At 38.6% G+C, this 18812-nt stretch overlaps 1 long non-coding RNA gene and 1 pseudogene across 1 annotated transcript in view; both read left to right on the top strand.

Moving 5' to 3' along the window:
• The window catches only part of LOC117094814, a 176321-nt gene that overhangs the window by 12877 nt on the left and 144632 nt on the right, over window positions 1-18812 (top strand). Inside the window, exon 2 of the long non-coding RNA XR_004441686.1 lies at window positions 2907-2963. This is a non-coding gene — a long non-coding RNA (uncharacterized LOC117094814). The remainder of the gene's footprint in view (window positions 1-2906; window positions 2964-18812) is intronic.
• On the top strand, window positions 12353-12470 carry LOC117095525 (annotated as a pseudogene).

Genomic DNA, 18812 nt, shown 5'->3' with positions numbered 1-18812 from the left:
GGCAAACAGATGGAAGGGCAACATTTTGTGTGTGTGTGTGTGTGTGTGTGTGTGTGTGTGTGTGTGTCCGATAATGAATATGTTTGAAGGAAAGAAAATGACAAAATCCTCCAAATTTGGATTCCAATGTGGATACAGCCTTACAGCTAACATTATTTGATTATTTCTTTCACAGTCATTCCAATATGTTTACAAATTATTTTATTCAAAATACATACATCTGAACAATTACTAACATATATGACCCTGACAAATACTAGGCACAACTGATGGCAAGCTATCCATATCGTCTGATCATCTTAGGTTTTAGTAGAATGCCATCTAGTAGACAGATTTAAACAAAGGAAGCGTTTGTTCCAACATGAGGGTGTCCTTTAGGTGGCTTTGTGGCTCACCTAGTTAGGAAGACCTGGAAAGGATGTGGTGCAGAGATCTGGAGAGGGAAGCAAAGGTTTCGAATCCATGACTAAGAAACAGAAAATTGCTCATTTTAAAATGTCATCTGTGGCTGAAGTGTTGAAGAATTTGAATCTACGTATTGTGATTCTTCCACCTTTTGAAACTCTAAAATTAGGCCAGGAATTACATATATCAAATACTATGCAAAATGTAAAACAGGCATGCCGTTTATGGCTCTCTACGTAAGGTGGAAATTAAATCTTCAGCCTCCAATAAAATTGTATTTCTGTAATAAAACTGCTGCACCTTGACTCTAGACTACATTGAATCCCAAATTAAACACTCCATTTGCTGTACTGTAACAAGCAAAAGGGTTTGCTACACTGAACAATATTACAGATAGGAAAAACGTATTCTCTTTTGCTTTACCACCTATGTAGAGACCACCAAAACAGGCTAATTCCTCATCTCTTCTTTCTCAGAACACAACATGTTTTGATACAGGAAATTTTAAAATTCCATCTTTCATTGCTAAAATTTATATTTCTTCCTAAATTCTATAAATCAGCATAGGTGGCTAGGCCTAAAAAAAGTCAATCAAGTAGGATATTTACTACAAAATGTATACTGCATTTCATGGGTAACTCAGGCTTATAAGCAGAAACAGCTGTTGTGCTAAAGGCTAGGTACATTTCTTTATGCATTATGTATAATTCCCCATAATGTACATGCAACATTCACTCCACATCCATATCTGAAGTGCACACATACTGCTACATAATCTGTGAAAGTTTTAAACTTAGGATCTGCTAATACATATCTATTTATCTCACCCAGTGTTGATTTAGAAGAATTAGACCGGATGTTATTTTAAGCAGTCTAACTCTAGAGGTTCTTTTTCCCCCACCATGTCATGGCCCAGCCAACACTGACTTCTGGCATTCGTAAAGTGTCTCTAATAGAAATGAAAGCCTACCCAGGGTGAGGAATAGAAAACAATGAATACTAATTTGCTGCTTCTTAACTAAAGTGCAGGCGAACAAGACAGGAAGCTGTCTGTGCCTCTCTGCCTCGGCCGTCCTCCCTCGGCTCTGCCAAACCACCCTCTAGTGGACTGAGGGGGGAATTTCCTTTCCTGGTTGCCTCACTCTGCTATTCATTTAATAAATAAGCTCCCCTCCCCCTCTCTCAGGAGATGGTGGATATTATTAACCTTCAAGCACGATACAGCGAGATGAATGTTAATCATGAAGGGATTTCTCATCAAGTTTAATGGTGTAAGACATACAGAAGTTGTGTTAGCAGTTTCAATCCTGCTAAAAATGCTAATTGTTATGTTTCATATGATAGGTGAGGATAATAGGAAAACGGCAACAGCTTTAGCCTTTCCATTTGGAAGTTGTTTCCCATAGTTTTGAGGCAAATATAGAGGAAAAGAATATGGTCCTTAGTATGAATGACTTGTCAAGAGGCTAATTTAGGGCTACTTCTTTGGAGACATTGGAGATTTGAGGCTGGACATCCACTGAGCTCAAGAAAAGAGAATGTTTTGCTGGGAGGAACTAAAGCCAAAAGAAGACATTTTGGACCTAGAAAGAACACGAATCTGTGGTAAGGGATACAGAGGTTATAGTGTTGAGTACTGATCTTTTGAGCACTATCTTCTGCATTTTTCTCTGCGTTTCACTGGCACTTTTGCCAACATGTAGAGGTAATCTTTTTTTAAAGCAGTTATTTCATCCTCACCTAGGAATCATAATAAGTGCACTTAGGAGTACTAGATAAGCCCTAAGAGAAACGCCATTTTTGTTTTTCTCCGCACGTCCCTTTCCTTGCCCCATGAGTTGTTACCCATGCTGTGGCATAAGGACACCCTACTGTCCCCAGCTTCAATGACCCCAGTCTTGCAGAGTTGGCTTCTCATGCAGCTCAGTTGTTTGTCCTGGTCCCTAACTGTTTGAGCTGGGGTTCTTTTCGGGCACATACACACACAGAAGTGGGGAGTCTGGAATGTTATATGAGCAATGTCTTCAGTGTATACTTTTACTTGACTTTGATTACCCTAAATTCTATCACTCAACCCTAAACTTCTATGGTAGCTCATGGTGTTTACCTACAAATGAACTGGAAAGCATTTTGCTGCAAGGAAGCTCATCAATTGAATGTAGGCCTTGAAAAATTTCCTTGTAATTTCATAGTTTATGTGTTCAGTTTAGAAAGCATCTAAATGATAAATGCAAATTCAAAAATAATCCATTAAGGATATGAGCCTATGTGGATATAGACCTTTTTAACTGTATTGTCCCAGTTTTCATATGTAGCCTTTGTCATCATTTTTTTTACAGACTCCTATAAAATGGAGTCAACATAGAGAAGATATGTGATTCTCCAGGTGCTAACGTGAGATGTGATATCAACGACCAGCATTATTTTCCCATCAATAATGATAATTATACTAATTAGTCCAGGCATCACACCTGTGTAAAATCCTTATCCCTATTTTACAGATGAAGTCACTGAGACACCAAAGGTTAATTGCTTGCCCAAAGCCATGTAGCAACTTGGTGAGTACCAGTATTTAAAATCTTACACTCTTGCTTCCTTAACAATGGAACAAAATTATTGCTTGTATTACAGGAGATTGGTGTCAATGAACAATGGAGCAAAGGAGTCACATATTGCTTGTTTTAAAATTGTAGACTCTCTCATATTAATGGAGTCCTTTACTGTGTTTTCCAGGTTGAAGTTACTTTAGTGTCATAAAGCTCCACATATGTACTTTTAGCAAAATCAATAATCACCCCATGCAGATGAAGAGATGGTAATTAGAGATGGGACAGACCCCAACATATCCTTCATTTGACGATAGAATAAATTCAGCTAGATACCTAATTATTGTCATCTACTTTCACAAAAACATATGTGATTTTTTCCCCCTACCCAAATGTTTTAGTGAAAACTGCAACTGTGCATTAAAAGGCAGTTTTGCATGCATATATTCAGAGAACAATGTGGAGAATCTATCCCTTGGGATAAAAAAAAAACACCCAGCAACAACAAACTTGAAAACAGATGGTTCTGATACAGTCTGATAAGAATGTAAACAGGAAAATCTTTGTTGACTTATTTCATAGTAATCAGTAATAATTAGTTATTGTCTAGAGGTGAATTACAGATTTCACAAGCATGGCCAGGAACAGCCTCTGAAAAGTGAAGCTAAATTTGTGACATCAGTGAGGAATTACTGACCCCTGCCAAACCCTCCTTATTAACATTTTTCTTGATTGACATAAAGGAATGAAACCCTGGAAGAGGATAATTTCTGCATTCTTTGTTTTTTCTTTTGTCATCATTTGATCATTTGATTTAGATCATTTGATTTAGAGATATTAGACCCCTCTGACTAATCCATGAAAAAGAACTTAAAATTTATCTACAGCTTAGAGAACTAAAGCTCTCCTTCCTTCCTTCCTTTTTTCTTTCCTTCCTTTTCCCCTCCTTCCCTTCCTTCCTCCCTCCCTCCCTCCCTCCCTCCCTTCTTTCCTTCCTTCCTTCCTTCCTTTCCTTCATTATTTGAGGTGGGGTGGGGCTTTTTTCTTAGATGCAGATAAAATATTTCCTCTTTAGAGTCTGGACTGGTGTTTCTATGTTCTCGTTGCATTTTTTGTCAAAGACTTCCTCTCCTGGTGGTTATTTAGATTCAGTAAACATCTAATGAATACTTCCTACTTGCCAATCCCTGTGCTAGGCACTGAGGAAACAAAGAGGAATCGAACATACTTTCTTCTTTTATGGGATCCACAGTTTAGTTGGAGAGACAGGTTTGTAAATAACTAACTATCACCCAGTTTGTTAAGAAGTGGGCAAGGGCTGGGTGCCGTGTCATGCCTGTAATCCCAACGTTTTTCAGATACCAAGGATGAGGAAGATCACTTTAGCCCAGAAGTTTGAGACCAGCCTGGGCAGCAAAGTGAGACTCCATCTCTTTTAAAATAAAAATAAAAAAAGATTAGCTAGGTGTGATGGAGTATGCCTGTGGTCCCAAATACATGGAAGGCTGAAGCAGGAGGATCACTTGAGCCCAAGAGATCAAGGCTGAAGTGAGTTATGATTGTACCACTGCACTCCAGCCTGAACAACAGAGCAAGACCCTGTCTCAGGAAGAGGAAGAGGAAGAGGAGGAGGAGGAGAAGGAGGTAGGAGGGCAGGGGAGGGGGAGGGAGGATGGGGGGAGTGAAACACAGAGGGAGGAGGAGTGCCAGTGAAACACAGAGAAAAATGTAGAAGCTAGAAAAATGTAGAAGCTAGAAAGGGAGGGGGAGGAGGAGGAAGGGAGGAAAGGAGGAAGGGAGAAGGAAGAAAGAAGGAGAAGGAAGGAGGAAGAAGAAAAAAGAAAGAAGTGGGAAAGATGACATGGAGAGGAGTCAGGAGAAGGACTGAGCCCTTTGCAGAGGAGATATTAGACCAGGTATTATGTAGTGCTATTACCAAGTCCTGACTGCAAAGATCACCAGGCTGTTGACTATGACACCTTGAATGAATAATGAACATTTAAATTGGTGGCCAATTCTTTGGATCAGGTGATTGTACACCATCAGTTGTGTGGGTAGCATGCAGACAAGATCATGGTATCCTGCCATGATTTAAAAGTTTGGAGAGGTGCCCTTCTTTTACAATACTTGTAATAGAAAATTTAGGCTGTATTCCTCCATGATAATGTGCCTTTGGAAAGAGTAGTCCCTTCTTTAATATGTAATTCAGCCATCTGAAAATACTTGTTATTAAAATAAACTAATACAAATAGTCTACGACAAATAGTCTAGGCAGTATATCCTGGAAGCCCTTGGCTTTTATTCAACAATATTCAAGAGCTATTTAGTCAGTGCTTGTAACTTGTCAGACACTACTAGGCATGTGAATTAAGAGAATGAATGCTCTATGTAACTTCTCCTCTGTAGAATACAGAATCTGGTTGGGAAGGACAATATCAAACAGAAAATTACCCAAATTGTGTATTAATGAAAATGTGATAAGTGCTGTCGGAAGCAATAAATGCTGTTGTTTTGTCTACCCTGATTCTATTCTTCCAGTGACAGCATCTTGATTTTGTTTTTGAGAACTATCCTTCATCATTGCATGCAACCTTGATGAGACCCTTAGTCGAGGGGCTCTGCCCCTAGCTTGTGATTCAAGCTAGGCCAGTAAGATGCCCTTTTCCAGTAATGAGTGCTCCCCCCCCCGTCTCTCTCTCTCTCTCTCTCTCTCTCTCTCTCTCTCTCTCTCGTTTCGTAGTATAAAGATCTTCAAAGTTTGTATTTATGTTGGTCAAAAGTAATTGCATTTTTTACCATTACTTTTAATGATTAATCCTTAGCTTTCCCTTTCAGTTGAGAGTGACCCTTATATCCTTCCGACAAATTTCTTAAGTTTTTCTATTAAGTTAACTGCTTGTAACCAGTTGTAGTATTTATAGCACTGCCTAAAAATCCAGGACTCAAATAACAAGTAAACTAAATTGTGGCATGATTTTGAGAGTTTGTTAGAGTTGAAGAGAATGCATTTTACTGACCGTGATGCTTAGAACATTCTATTTTGAACAGCATGAGTTGGTGACATAGGATTAATTTTCTTCTTGTGTCTGTAATAAATAACATTTCCATAATATCGGTAGTCATAATATCTATAAAACAAAATATAAATATTATAAACTTTGACAGTATAGAGCTATACCCTGACAGAAGTCCAGAGATGGTGAAGTGTGTTAACTTTCTTATCTGAGAGTATTAAGGTCAATAAATCTTTTCTAAAGCTGCTAGATCCAGAAATGAATACATCTATCCAACTGAAGAACTAAAAAATCATGAGCTAACCCAAATTGGGGTTAGCTAACCCAAATTGGAGCAGGTGGAGAGGGAAGGAAGGCATATAAATGAATGAAATTCTTCATCTTTCATGCAGAGAAGTCAGTAGGTACTGACTACCTAAGACTGAAAAATCAAGAGAGAGAGATGCAGGCATATTATTTATTTGAAGTTAAAGTAGAAACCACTGGAAGAAATGAAATGTAAATTTATTAATAATGACTTCCTTTGGAGAATACATGGTAGGAGAAGGGTCTAGATAGAGGGTATAATTTGACACAAACTTGGCTGCAGAAGATCTGGCATTCCAGAAATATATTCGTCATTAACCTAGTGATGGCATTAAGGAAGTGATATTATCCTGGGCTGTGTTAAGACGAGTATTATTTGCAGCTAGGAAATAGCCCTTGTGTCAAATTTATTGTAGGTTGGGCTTTTATTTGAATATTACACTTTGGGTCTGTAACTTAAAACATATGTGGGAAAATCGCATAGAATCCACGTATAGAAGAGGAAAATGATGACAGGAATTGGAGACTATGTACACAAGGAAAGGAGGTGGGTTGTTTTTTCTGGAGACGAGAATGCTGAAGGGAGACAAAATTAACAACCTATGGGCAGTGAGGTGGAACTCTGGAGAACACCAGTCAACCTTCTCCATCTCACTGGACTGAACAGAAGAAAATGGGTTTGGACTGCATCAGGAGAAAGTCTGTTTTTAACACACAGGAAGACTTGATGACCTGTGGTTGTGACTGAACGTGGGAACAGGATACCCCAAGAACTTTTGGAGTACTTTAGGAATAAGATAGAAATATTCATTTTCATAGTAAGGGTTTGTATTAGACTTGAGGTCCCTTTAGATATAGCAATCACATTCTATAGTTAGATGTCTGTGAACTTACATATGGAGAAAGGTTAATGATCAAGTGGTCTAAATAGTCTCACCTTGGCTGTGATTCCCAGGTAATATCTCATTAGGGGAAAAAAAATCAATATTCACATTTTTTTTCTTTGAAGTACTATACTATCTACTGGTTCTTTTAAAATATATATGCATGTACATATGTATAACTTTATATATCATACTTCAAGGGAAATTCATATAGTCTTAGGAGCAATAGTTATCAAATTCAAAGTTTGCACCATTAAAATATTAATGGTTTATTTTTCTAACAAAAGCAATAAGATTTTGATGCTGAAAATCTTCAAAAACACAGAAAGCACAGGAAATATCTTTGTTTTTTTTTTTTTTTTTCATTAAAACATGAGCAAGCAAACAAAAACACACAAACAAATTTGGACCTGTCTTATCATGACTGCTGCTAAGGTGGTCCAGCTGGGTTTCCCTGTAGCCAGAATCTGGTCCCCTATGCTCATCCTTTCAGGAAGGAGGTGTGAGTGCCTGATTAGCTGTGTCTTTATCTTTCCTCCTCACTGCAATTGGATCTCACTTACCCAGTCTCTGACACTTATGTATTGAAACAAGTATTAGAAATGTGGTGATGGAGTATTGACTTACCTGGCACCTAAGTCGAGGTTAATCCCTTTTGAAAGCTGGTTGTATAATCTGTGCCTAGGCAGCTGTGGCCCTGGAACATTTAGTTAAGACACTAACACTAACATCTAGATGTTGGTTCAGGCATTTGTATTCAACACCTGGATAGGATTCTTCAACTTTGGTCTTTGGGTCTGAAGAAAACCCCTATGAGAAAGCTCATAGTTGCTTGAGATTTGGTGTGGGAGGGCAGAAAGGAAGGAGTGAAGGGAATGACTGTTGGTTCCTTAACCAATAGAGGTTGCCACAACAGGATTCCTGAGCTAAAGGAAGTTTGAAAATTTCAGACCATGTTGATTGCAGGTGAGCGACATGTTGCGGGCCAAATCTTCCTATCCATGTATACACTTGAGTGATGGACAGACATACCTCATTTTATTGCACTTTGCTTTATTGTGCTTCACAGATTTTTTTTTATTGTATCTGTTACAGTGATCTTGTGATAAGTGATCTTTGCTGTTTCTATTATAGTTATTTTGGGACACCACTAGCTGTGCTCATATGAAATGGCAAACTTAACTCTTAAGTGTTGGGTGTGTTGTAACAATATATTGTGTGTTTTCGAAGTAGCTAGAAGAGAGGACTCGAGATGTTGCCAACACAGGATAAATACTTGAGGTGATGTGATGGATACCCTAAATACCTGACTTGATCATTCATTATATTATACAGATTGTACATGTAACAAAATATGAAATACCACACATACCCCATAAACATGTACAAATACTATATATCAATTTAAAAAAATGTGGTTATTCAAAAGTAGGTCCAGCCTCAGGCATGGTTAATTGGACTCCAGCTCCTTTGGTCTGAGGTTCTCTTTATTCTCTTTATTCTTTGCTTTTCCACGTGTCAGCCTCATTTTCAGGCTGACTCTTCTCATGGTCACAAGAAAGCTGCTGTAAACCCTGGGGCTGCAGCCTCCCCATTCACCTATGGGATAGAAACCACTGGTTCCCACAATCAGAGAACAAGTGTCCTGCGGTTTGCTCTGACTGGACTGGTGCAAACTGCAAACCGAGCACAGCGGCAGGTGGGATAAGACAATAATAATAAAGATTGCCTTAGACCAGCAGGGCCCTCCTCTGAAACTGACGATGGGGTCAGTCTCACCTAAACCCCATGAATGCTGTACAACAAAAGAAAATCTGAAATTAATAATAGGGTGGAGGGGGAATGGATCCTGGGAGAACAACCAACAAGTGTCCACAGTCTTTTGGGCTCTGGGTAAGGCTTCCTGAGTGGGAAATCCCTGGGAAAGTAGAATGTTCCTTACCAATGGAGACAGAAGATTCCCATCAGCCTGGTCAGGTGTCAGCGGCTGGGTGTCAGACAATTTGATTAAAGAAAATAAATAAATGGGTATTTCTTGTGAAAAAAAATGTGTCTATTCTTACTGCTCCACTGATTGGCCCGTTCTCCAGTCCCTCTCCCTCTACTGGAGCCTCCCTATTCCCTGAGATACAATAATATTCAAATTAGGCTAACTAATGACCTACAGTGGCCTCTAAGTGTTAAAGTGAAGGGAAGAGTCACATGTTCCTCCCTTTAAATCAAAAGCTAGAAATGATTAGTGAGGAAGCCATGTTGAAAGTTGAGACAGCCCAAAAGTTCTGCCTCTTGTGTCAAACATTTAGCCAAGCTGTGAATGCAAAGGAAAAATGCTACTCTAATGAACACATGAATGATAAGAAAATGAAACAGCCTTATTGCTGATAGGGGAAAGTTTGGGTGGTCTGGGTAGAAGATCAGTTCAGCCACAACATTCCCTTAAGCCAAAGCCTAATTCAGAACAAGGCCTTAACTCTCTTTAATTCTGTGAAGAGCGTGTGTAGTGCATGCTACAGAGAAATCTTTCATGAAAGAGTCAATGGATATGGCAAACCTCATTGCTGTCTTATTTTAAGAAATTGCCACAGCCACCCCGACCTTCAACATCCAGCACCCTGGTTAGTCAGCAGCCATCAACATCAAGGCAAGTCCTTTCAGTGGCAAAAAGATTACAACTCACTGAAGGCTCAGATGATTGTTAGCTTTTTTTTTATCATTATTTTTTAGTAATAAAGTATTGTTAAATTAAGGTGTGTACATTGTGCTATTAGACATAATGCTATTGCATGCTTAGTAGACCACAGTAGAGTATAAACATAACTTTTATATGTTTGGGAAACCAAAAAATGTGTGCGATTTGTGTTATTGCAGTGGCCTAGTACCCAACCCCCAATACTGCCTATGCATGTCTGCATTCCTCTCATCTGCTATCAGTGCACTTCTCACTCCAACCAGCACCTCTTTCCATTCTTCTTGAACCCTTGCATCATGAATGATGCTCTGGTTCTCTTAATTTTCTCTGGAAAAGAGATGCTTTCTCTGTAACTCTACTATGAATCAAATGGTGATAAGGAATAGGTAGGAGCTGCGGCTCTCATTTATTTCGCTGCTAATCCAACGTGCTTAAATTTTTAACCCTTCTGACCACTCACTATTTGCTGGTTACAGAGGTTGCACATCTGTCCTGTGCAAACACATGAATACACGTCATATAGTCACTCCCCAGCTCTGCATACTGACCTCAAAGAATTTCAGAGCTAGAAGGAAGCAATACAATTTTAAGTTCTGAATTTGCAGTTGAAAAATCAAGACCCAGAGAGACTGGATGTATTGCCCGACACCATATAGCTGCTTACTGCAGATCTAAGACTAGAACCCAGGTCATTTATTTCCTAGGATCCTGCTGCTTCCTCCAGAAAGGATGGTCCGAGACACCAACAGCAGCTGGATGTTCTCATCAGTCCTCCCGGTTCTGTTCTGCTCTGAAGTTGTCAGAGGCATGGAAACATTCTCTGATGAGCCACTGGTTGCCACAGTTGATAGTCTAATACGTAAGAAAAGCCACTATTATGAGGTCTTTCCTGTAACTTAGCATGGTTACTAAATAGACCTGTAGCACTAATATTTACATAGTAACCAGTGGCTTACAGAAGAAAGTGTGTGCAGACAAAAGTTACTTTGTTATGACACCAATTAATTCTGTTTCTCATTTTAGTTTTTAAAAATCTCAAAAAGCAAATGATTCTTGCTCATTTAGTTTCAGTTTTCTTGTCTATAAAATAAAGCAATATGAGATGGTCTCTAAGATCCTTTCAAAACCCCCAAAATGTGGATATCTGCATTTGGGTTTTCTGAAGAGCTAAGATTTGGGTACTTTGCCTTAATTTTGAATACTTCATAATGAAGCCTTTCTAAAGTATTCTCCCTCACCTGCTGTCATGCACAGTGTAGGCAGAACACTTTGAATCTTTTCTTGGTGGGCCAGGATCAGGTGTATGGGAACACCCATGGGGCTGAATTCTGCACCAGTGGCGATGTCCTCAGGGATTAAAACAACATTCAGACCACTGGCTTTTTGAGTTATTTTATCAGAAGTGATATAATTTCTGAAAAAGCAGAATAACAACAAGAAGATAAGTGAAAAAGGCTCAAAGGCCGCTAATAGGTGGGAAAATTGGCCAGTGGCTAAAAGCCAAGTGCCTTCTTGCAACTAAAATGCCTTCATTATTTTTTCTGCCACTGAAGGAGGTAGAACAGAACATTTATACTTACCACCTGAGCAACTTTCTGACTGGAAGAAACATGAAGAGGCACACACATGTGAGCTTTAAAGGGTAGGGAGCCATCAAGAGGATGATGGTTGCTTCCAGGGTGAAGAGGCTCCTAGGGGTGAACAGCTTGTTGTCCAGTTATATTGTCAACCAGGGTTTGTGACAGCCTGGCTCACTCATGTAGAATGTTTATACATGATATAATTCACAGGATTCTAATTTCCCAAATATCCTCTGCCATCAACAGTTGATTCTAATCTCTTGTTCTAGGAGCTGCAGGACCTCCTCCCACCACTCCTGATGTCACTTGTGTGAGGAAATGACTTGATATGCTCTCTCTTTAGCAGGGGGTTGGGGGGGTGGACACTGAGGACCAGGACAGCAAAAGATTACCCTCTAGTCATATCTCAAATCTGTATCTGTCTGACACAGCCAATCCACTCGACCTAGTTATTTTCACAATTTCACATTAGCTCCAATTATAGAAGCTTGAAAACATTAAAGATATTCTTTACACTCTAAATAGAAAACAGATATATATATATATATTGCATATTTATATGCAATATATACATATTTAATGTGGGTATCTGTATCTATCTATCTATCTATCTATCTATCTGTCTATCTATCACATACAAAGGTAGAAGCAGAGATGCAAATTCAAGAAGCCCAGAGACATCATTCTATGTCCTTTTTACTACTTTCCACAAGTAATGATCTACATCTCCATGAGTTTTCCTTGTTTTGGGAGTCTGAACTGTGCTTTTAGAGACCCTCACTCTGAGGAGACTAACTTTAAGTTTTTATTTATATTCATTAACAAGAACATAAAAGCACCCGACCAAGGACGTCTGAAAACTAAAGTTGAATGCAGTGCTCCACACCCAGCCCCTGCCTGCTTGGTTGCAATAGTCACTTGTGGTCTAGTTTACTTAATAGCTAGAGAGGTTAGCATCCCCTTTGACAAGGATGGAAGAGACTCTTAGGCCTGACAAAATAAAAAAATAGCTGTAAAACCAGTAAAGATTGTACTAAATGCTGTCTCGTGAAAACAATAAAAATAAAAAAGGGATATAAAGAAAAGCCGGAGCATTCTAGCCAGTTATCTGAATCTGGAAAATCATATAACTTCTCTGGGTCTTGTTTTCTGTGTCTTAAAAGGAGCTTGGAATTTTCTATGATTCTAAGCAGTTGGGCATTAAGCTTATCGACGACCACACTTGTGGCACAAATGTGTTTTTGGAATAGTAGTAGGTGCTGAATTTGTCAGAAATTGTTTGAATGAGGAATGGATGGATAGGGCGACTTCTGCCCATCAAGCCAGAAAAAGTGTGTTGACTTTTGTCACTTGAAGGCGCCTGATTAGTGTATCAGAGACTAAGCCTGCCCTCTAGCTTTGCCATGGAATCAATCTCACTCTGGGGCATGGTCCAGATCATACCATGGAGATAGTAAGGGAGCAGGACTACATTTTTGCCCAGGGGAACCCAGAGCAGTGTTGTGCTGCCTTCACTGGGAGGTGGAAAATTCCATTGCAATGAGCAAGACCATCTCTCAATGCACAGGATCCACTTTGAGTCGATTTCCAGGTACCCTCCTTTGTTTGATCAAGTTTGTTAAAGGGCCTCTTCCTTATGATTTGGCTTTCTGGCTAGATCCATCTACAGGGAGAGAAGAAGCTGGAGTATTTTTGTTTCTGTGACAGGTATACCTCACGGTAATTTTTTTAAAAGGTGAGTAGATTGTATTAGCATGGAGAGGGAATTTAAAGGGATAGAACATACTAGAGAAACATTGAAGGGTAGAGGAGGGGCAGAAAATTGGGCCAAAAGGGCATCACTTTGTAACCCTTAGAGAAATTTCATAAGGCATGGGAATACAACTTGGAGGTTAATAGTATGTCTGTGTTGCTGGCTTGTCCATACACACTTGGTGCAAATATCAACAGTGGATTTGCTTTATAATTAAGGTGGAATTTTGCAATTGACCTGTAATAAAGAATGTGAGTAGTTTATTAAAGATTGGTTTGTATAGTGAATAGTATTTATTGCAAATAAATAAAAAGCACAGTGGTCACACACAGAATGAGTAATAATCTGTTTAAAAATGGAGCTAGCATGAAATTGCTGAAGACATACCTTGATCGAGCATTATAAAATCTCTTCTTTATGGAAATATCTCTGTATTTATAGATTGACCTACTTCTATATACTTCTAGTTGGACTTGTACTAATGATGAAAGAACTTGAACGTTTCAAAAGTTGAACAGTTTTACAGTGACTTCTGACAAGATACAAAGCATTTAGTAGTTAAGGGGGGATATATACTTCTTAAAGGTCATTTTTAAGTGTATTAAAACTGTTAAATAAGTGTGTAGATTATATCCGTCTCTTAAACCCCAAACTAAAAATCTTCAGGAAGCATAAACACAAATTCCTTCAATCAAAAAAAGGCTGCTTAGCAGACTAAGAAGAATATAATTAAAGAAGCCCATTTTAGGCATATATGCAATTATTTTAAGATATGTTTATGATTTGCATTTAGTAGCAAGATCGGGTTATTAAGCGTACAACATACCAACCTTAGTAATCACATTAACAGAAATAAAATGTCTACAAACTTTAGAAAATTGATTAGTAATCTACATTTTGTACTAATTGTGGAGGGCACATTATAGGTTATAAATACATAAGATAAAAATCCCAGGTTTCTGAGTGCAAAAAAATAAACTTTCATATATTTTGACAAGCATTGCATGGTCTGAACTATTTATAATACTTTAGAGTGTACTAGCACTTTTTTGGTAATATAAAAAGTAATAGAATCTTAGTAATATGAAGTCCCACTAGAGATATTTGCTATTAAATTGTTGCTGAGTGTGCTGAGGTTTGGGGGAGAATTATCGAGTTTGCAGATTAGCAAAGCAGGTTCTGGCAATGTTTTAAAATTGAATCAGTGATGCTTTAAAATGGGGTATATTTTAAGGATTCACAATAAGAATTTAAAAATAGATGAAAAGATGGGTTTATTATCATCAAGCAGTGTATGTTAATTAGTGTCTTTATGCAAACTAATTTCATGTTTGTCTACAGCTTTAAGTATATACAACAAGCAAAGGGTTAGGGGTGAGGCAGAGTTCAGGAAAGACTAATAGAAAATGAGAAGTGACATTAATTTTAAATAAGTGCTTTCCCATTTTTTGCTTTCTTTTTATTTTTTAAAAAAATCTTTCCCTTTCGACCATTAGCAGAGCTGCAAACACAGGATGGCCCAATTTTGTGAAATTAGGCTTTTGCCTGTGTCTCTAATTCAGAATTTGATGTACTTTTTTTTTTTTTTTTTTTTTTTGAGACGGAGTCTCGCTCTGTCGCCCAGGCTGGAGTGCAGTGGCTGGATCTCAGCTCACTGCAAGCTCCGCCTCCCAGGTCTACGCCATTCTCCTGCCTCAGCCTCCGGAGTAGCTGGGACTACAGGCCCCCGCCACCTCGCCCGGCCAGTTCTTTGTATTTTTTAGTAGAGACGGGGTTTCACCATGTTAGCCAGGATGGTCTCGATCTCCTGACCTCGTGATCCGCCCGTCTCGGCCTCCCAAAGTGCTGGGATTACAGGCTTGAGCCACCGCGCCTGGCCAATGTACTTTAAATGTGCCCCCTGAGTGTTGCCGCTGAGAGTCCTCTTCTCTCCTGGGTACTGTAATCTCGGTGGGGTCACTAAAAGGAGGGATATGTCACAGGTAACCTTCTGCCACTGGCTATGGGGAAGCTTTCTTTTGTGTTCTTTCAGATTTGAGTAAAGTTGCCAAACATGATAAAGCTGCTTGATGATGGCAGAATTATTAAGTCTGCTCTCTTAACCGTGTCCACCAGTTTACCAATGAAAAGGTCAGTGGCATGGAAAGAGGAATTCTTTATAGCTGCCAAACAACTGGTTTAATTCACTTGTGTTCCACCCTAGAAGTACTAATGGTGAAGAGATAGCTACTGGAAGGTCAAGAAATAAATCCATAAATCCTAGTAGTTGGGCAGTCATAATTTTCAACAATCATCTTCCATTTATTTTGAAGCAATTATTTAAATGTGAATTAGTTATTAAGTTACATATAAGGTAGGTAGTTAGCTTGTATGGTATAATTATTCAAAGGTAATTTGTAATTAATTATCATGAAATACCTTTACTAGAAAAATAAGTCCTATATAAATTGAACTAATTTTTATGGTACTAGTAATATTACTATACCTATTAGAGGTGGGGCCTTTATTAACTATTAAAATTAATGTTACACTAATAACATTAACATTAATAACAGTTAATAACAATTTTTGTTACAGGATAATTTTAGATTTGCAAGGATTCTGAGAAGTTATCCAATTGAGCTTTTTACCTTCAGAGAGAATTAAGCTAAAGCTCCACTTCTTCCTTGAAAATGATTCCTTCTGCCCTAAACCTTGGAGAAACTTTTCTTCCTTTGAATTCTGTGCTGTATCTGTGCTGGACATTTGGAATTTAGCACTGATTACTCCGTATTGCAATTTTATGCATGTGTCCTATCTCCTGAACCAAAGTGTCAGACCCTTTCAAATTAAAGACTGGAATTGAACATTTTGGCCCACTTCCTGCATATCCTAAGGCAGTGGTCTCTCATGGAAGAGGTTTAGTATGCACTGAGGAGACTGATCTAAATTTATCTTGGAAATCATGTTAGTCCTTAACAATCTTCTCTTGGTATTTGATCAACAACTCGAATTACAAAGTATCAGAGATGTTTGGGACATTGGGTATATTCTAATCTAACCCCTGTTTTACAGATCACAAAACTGAGTAAGGGCCAGAGAGCAAAATCAATTGCCTAAGACACATTGCTAGTTAGTCAACAAGAACCCTCTTTTTAGGATGCCATCTGATATTAATACCAATGTGTATGCCCTACATTAGGGTCTAACTTCACAGGTGGACTCTTCTCTCCTTAGGTTTGTTCATTTGAATGAATGAATGGTTCCTTATAAATGTCTGAGGTGCCAGACCAATGTTCTTTCTTTGTATATTCATAGATTAGCAGCAGCTTATAATGCTGAAGATATATTCTAATACTAGCCAGTGGCCCTGTAACCTAATTTACAACATCCAGGTATTCTATATTCCCTTGAACATGTGATTTTTTTCCCCCTTTGAATTCTATGTTTTTTGGATTGCTCATGGTGGAAGGTTTGGGACATAAATCATCATCATTTGCTACTGATCCAATTTGGGAAAACTAGGTCAGTGAATTGTACATCTGTATTAGTTGGTGTGGAAGGACCATTTTAAGCATTCTCAGACATGTAGCTAAGCAAGTCTGGGGCTCTCTGACATTACATAATTTCTCTGCTAAACCAAAGATCTCATTGAGTTTGCTGTTCAGCCATGTCTTATGTTGGATTAGGGGTATATTTGTTCAAAGCTCAGTTTCATCATTTGTCCAGCTTCACAGTAGTTCCCCAGAGAGAGAGGCTACCTTCCAGGCTTGGCTGGTTTTTCATACATTGCTGGGAGAGTTTTCAGTGAATGAATACAATGTAGAGTTTTCATTTGTCACAGATGTTATCTCATTTCTAATTTTTGTTCAAATTATTTTAAGGAAAAGCACCACCCAGTTTCTGTGACCAACTTTTAAAAAAAGATGAAAAGATTTTCTCAGCATGAATAATAGCAACAAGCATATGATGGTCTAAGCTTTTGAACTCTCAGACAGCTGGAGTGCCCAGAATTGGAGTGATTTTCTTTAACAACTGGAGTGCACTGTGAGTGTGTGATCAGAGTAGAGTGTGTGATCTTAAACAGTCCTGGTGTCATGTGGGGAGTTTCCATTCCTTGACTAAATAGACTTTCTGGTTTGAAATTAGTGTCTCATCATGACAAACAGGGCCATGTGTAGGGAGTTTGGCAGGGGCCTTTCCTGTCATTTGAAATGTGCCCTTGGTTTTGCTTCCCCTAACCCCAGTGCCTTGGAATGCTGTTTGAATCTGGGGATCAACTGATTCTAAAGTCTCTCCAAGAAAGGAGAATTCAATGAAGCATTCAGCAGCAAAAACTTGGTTAAAAGTGCAGCCTGTGTCAGCACAGGAATGAATTGGAAACAGACTGTGAAAACCTCACCTGTGATCAGTATCACACCCAGACAGTTGGAGACATCAGGAGGAGATGGTCTGTGTTTTCACTACCTTGTTGCAGTCAGTCATGAGAGTGACCGGAGGTCACTGTGACTTGTAGTTGTAGGCCCCATTTACTTTCCGGAGAGCAGGCTGAGAGGCTAAGTTCTGTGGTCCGTTGATTATTTTACCTTGGCTTTTCATAACCTGGCAGTTTCCAAAAATAGTTTGAGGACTAACAGAATTGCGAATTCCCTCCCACCCCACTCCCATAATGACAGTGAACAGAACCAGTCTCTTTTTTCCTTTGTTTCATACGAGAAGGGAAATTTTTATACTGTAATATGAGAAGACTATAATCGAAAAATAAAATCTTTCTTAAGAAGATCCCCTCATTTTGCTCTGGACCTGTGAAAATGTTTGCACAGACCTGCCTTTGGGAAATCACTTCTCTAGGGTGAGCAACATTATGAAATTCCCTCTGTATGGCTGTAGCGTAACTTTGTTCCTAGCTCAGGTTAACTTTCTTTGTGCCTGATGCTTTTTTAAAAATTCTGGTTGAATGTCACTTAGTATTGGCCGAAACCTTGTTCAGTAGTTTTGGTAGATGCTGCTGGTATTATCATAATTCATTTATTCCACTCGCTTATTTAACAAACGTAGCCAGACCCAGGCTATGTACTGAAGAGATAAAAACAAAATGAACTCACTATTCTCAAGGAGCTTGAAACTCCTTTTCAAGAATCTGTTGTTTAAACATTTTTTAAAATCTCTTTTTGTGCCATGAGGGCTTTTATAGAACACAAGCAGAAATTGTGAAATGAGTATTTATTTATAGATCCTAAATAAAGGTTTATTGGAGAAGAATTCTCTCTCTACCTCTTTTTTTTCTCTGTACTATTCAAAGAAACCTTGTTTCTGATAAAGTAAGGTAGAAGTTAACTAGATAAAATTCTGAGAATGAAATTTAAATTACAGGATCCGTGTGATTTTGGGGCATCAAAAACCAAGGAACATTTAGAATGCGCCCAGCCCATGGAATCTATTCCTTTGATCTACTCAGCTCACCAAGATTATTGTTCAGCCCTCCCCTACTTTCTCTCAAAATATCTCAACCACTAACAGCAGCAACAATAAATAGAAAGGAAAGGAGGAAAGAAGAAAAATCTCCTTAGGGGCATAAATTATTTTAATTTGCTTTCTGCAATGAAGAAATTAAGAAAACACCAAATAGCTACATTACTTTGCATTGGGTAAACCC

Source organism: Trachypithecus francoisi, unplaced genomic scaffold, assembly GCF_009764315.1.
Source record: "Trachypithecus francoisi isolate TF-2019V2 unplaced genomic scaffold, Tfra_2.0 Lachesis_group13, whole genome shotgun sequence".
In the NCBI taxonomy this organism is placed as follows: Eukaryota; Metazoa; Chordata; class Mammalia; order Primates; family Cercopithecidae; genus Trachypithecus; species Trachypithecus francoisi.
This window is presented reverse-complemented; position numbering and strand designations above follow the sequence as displayed.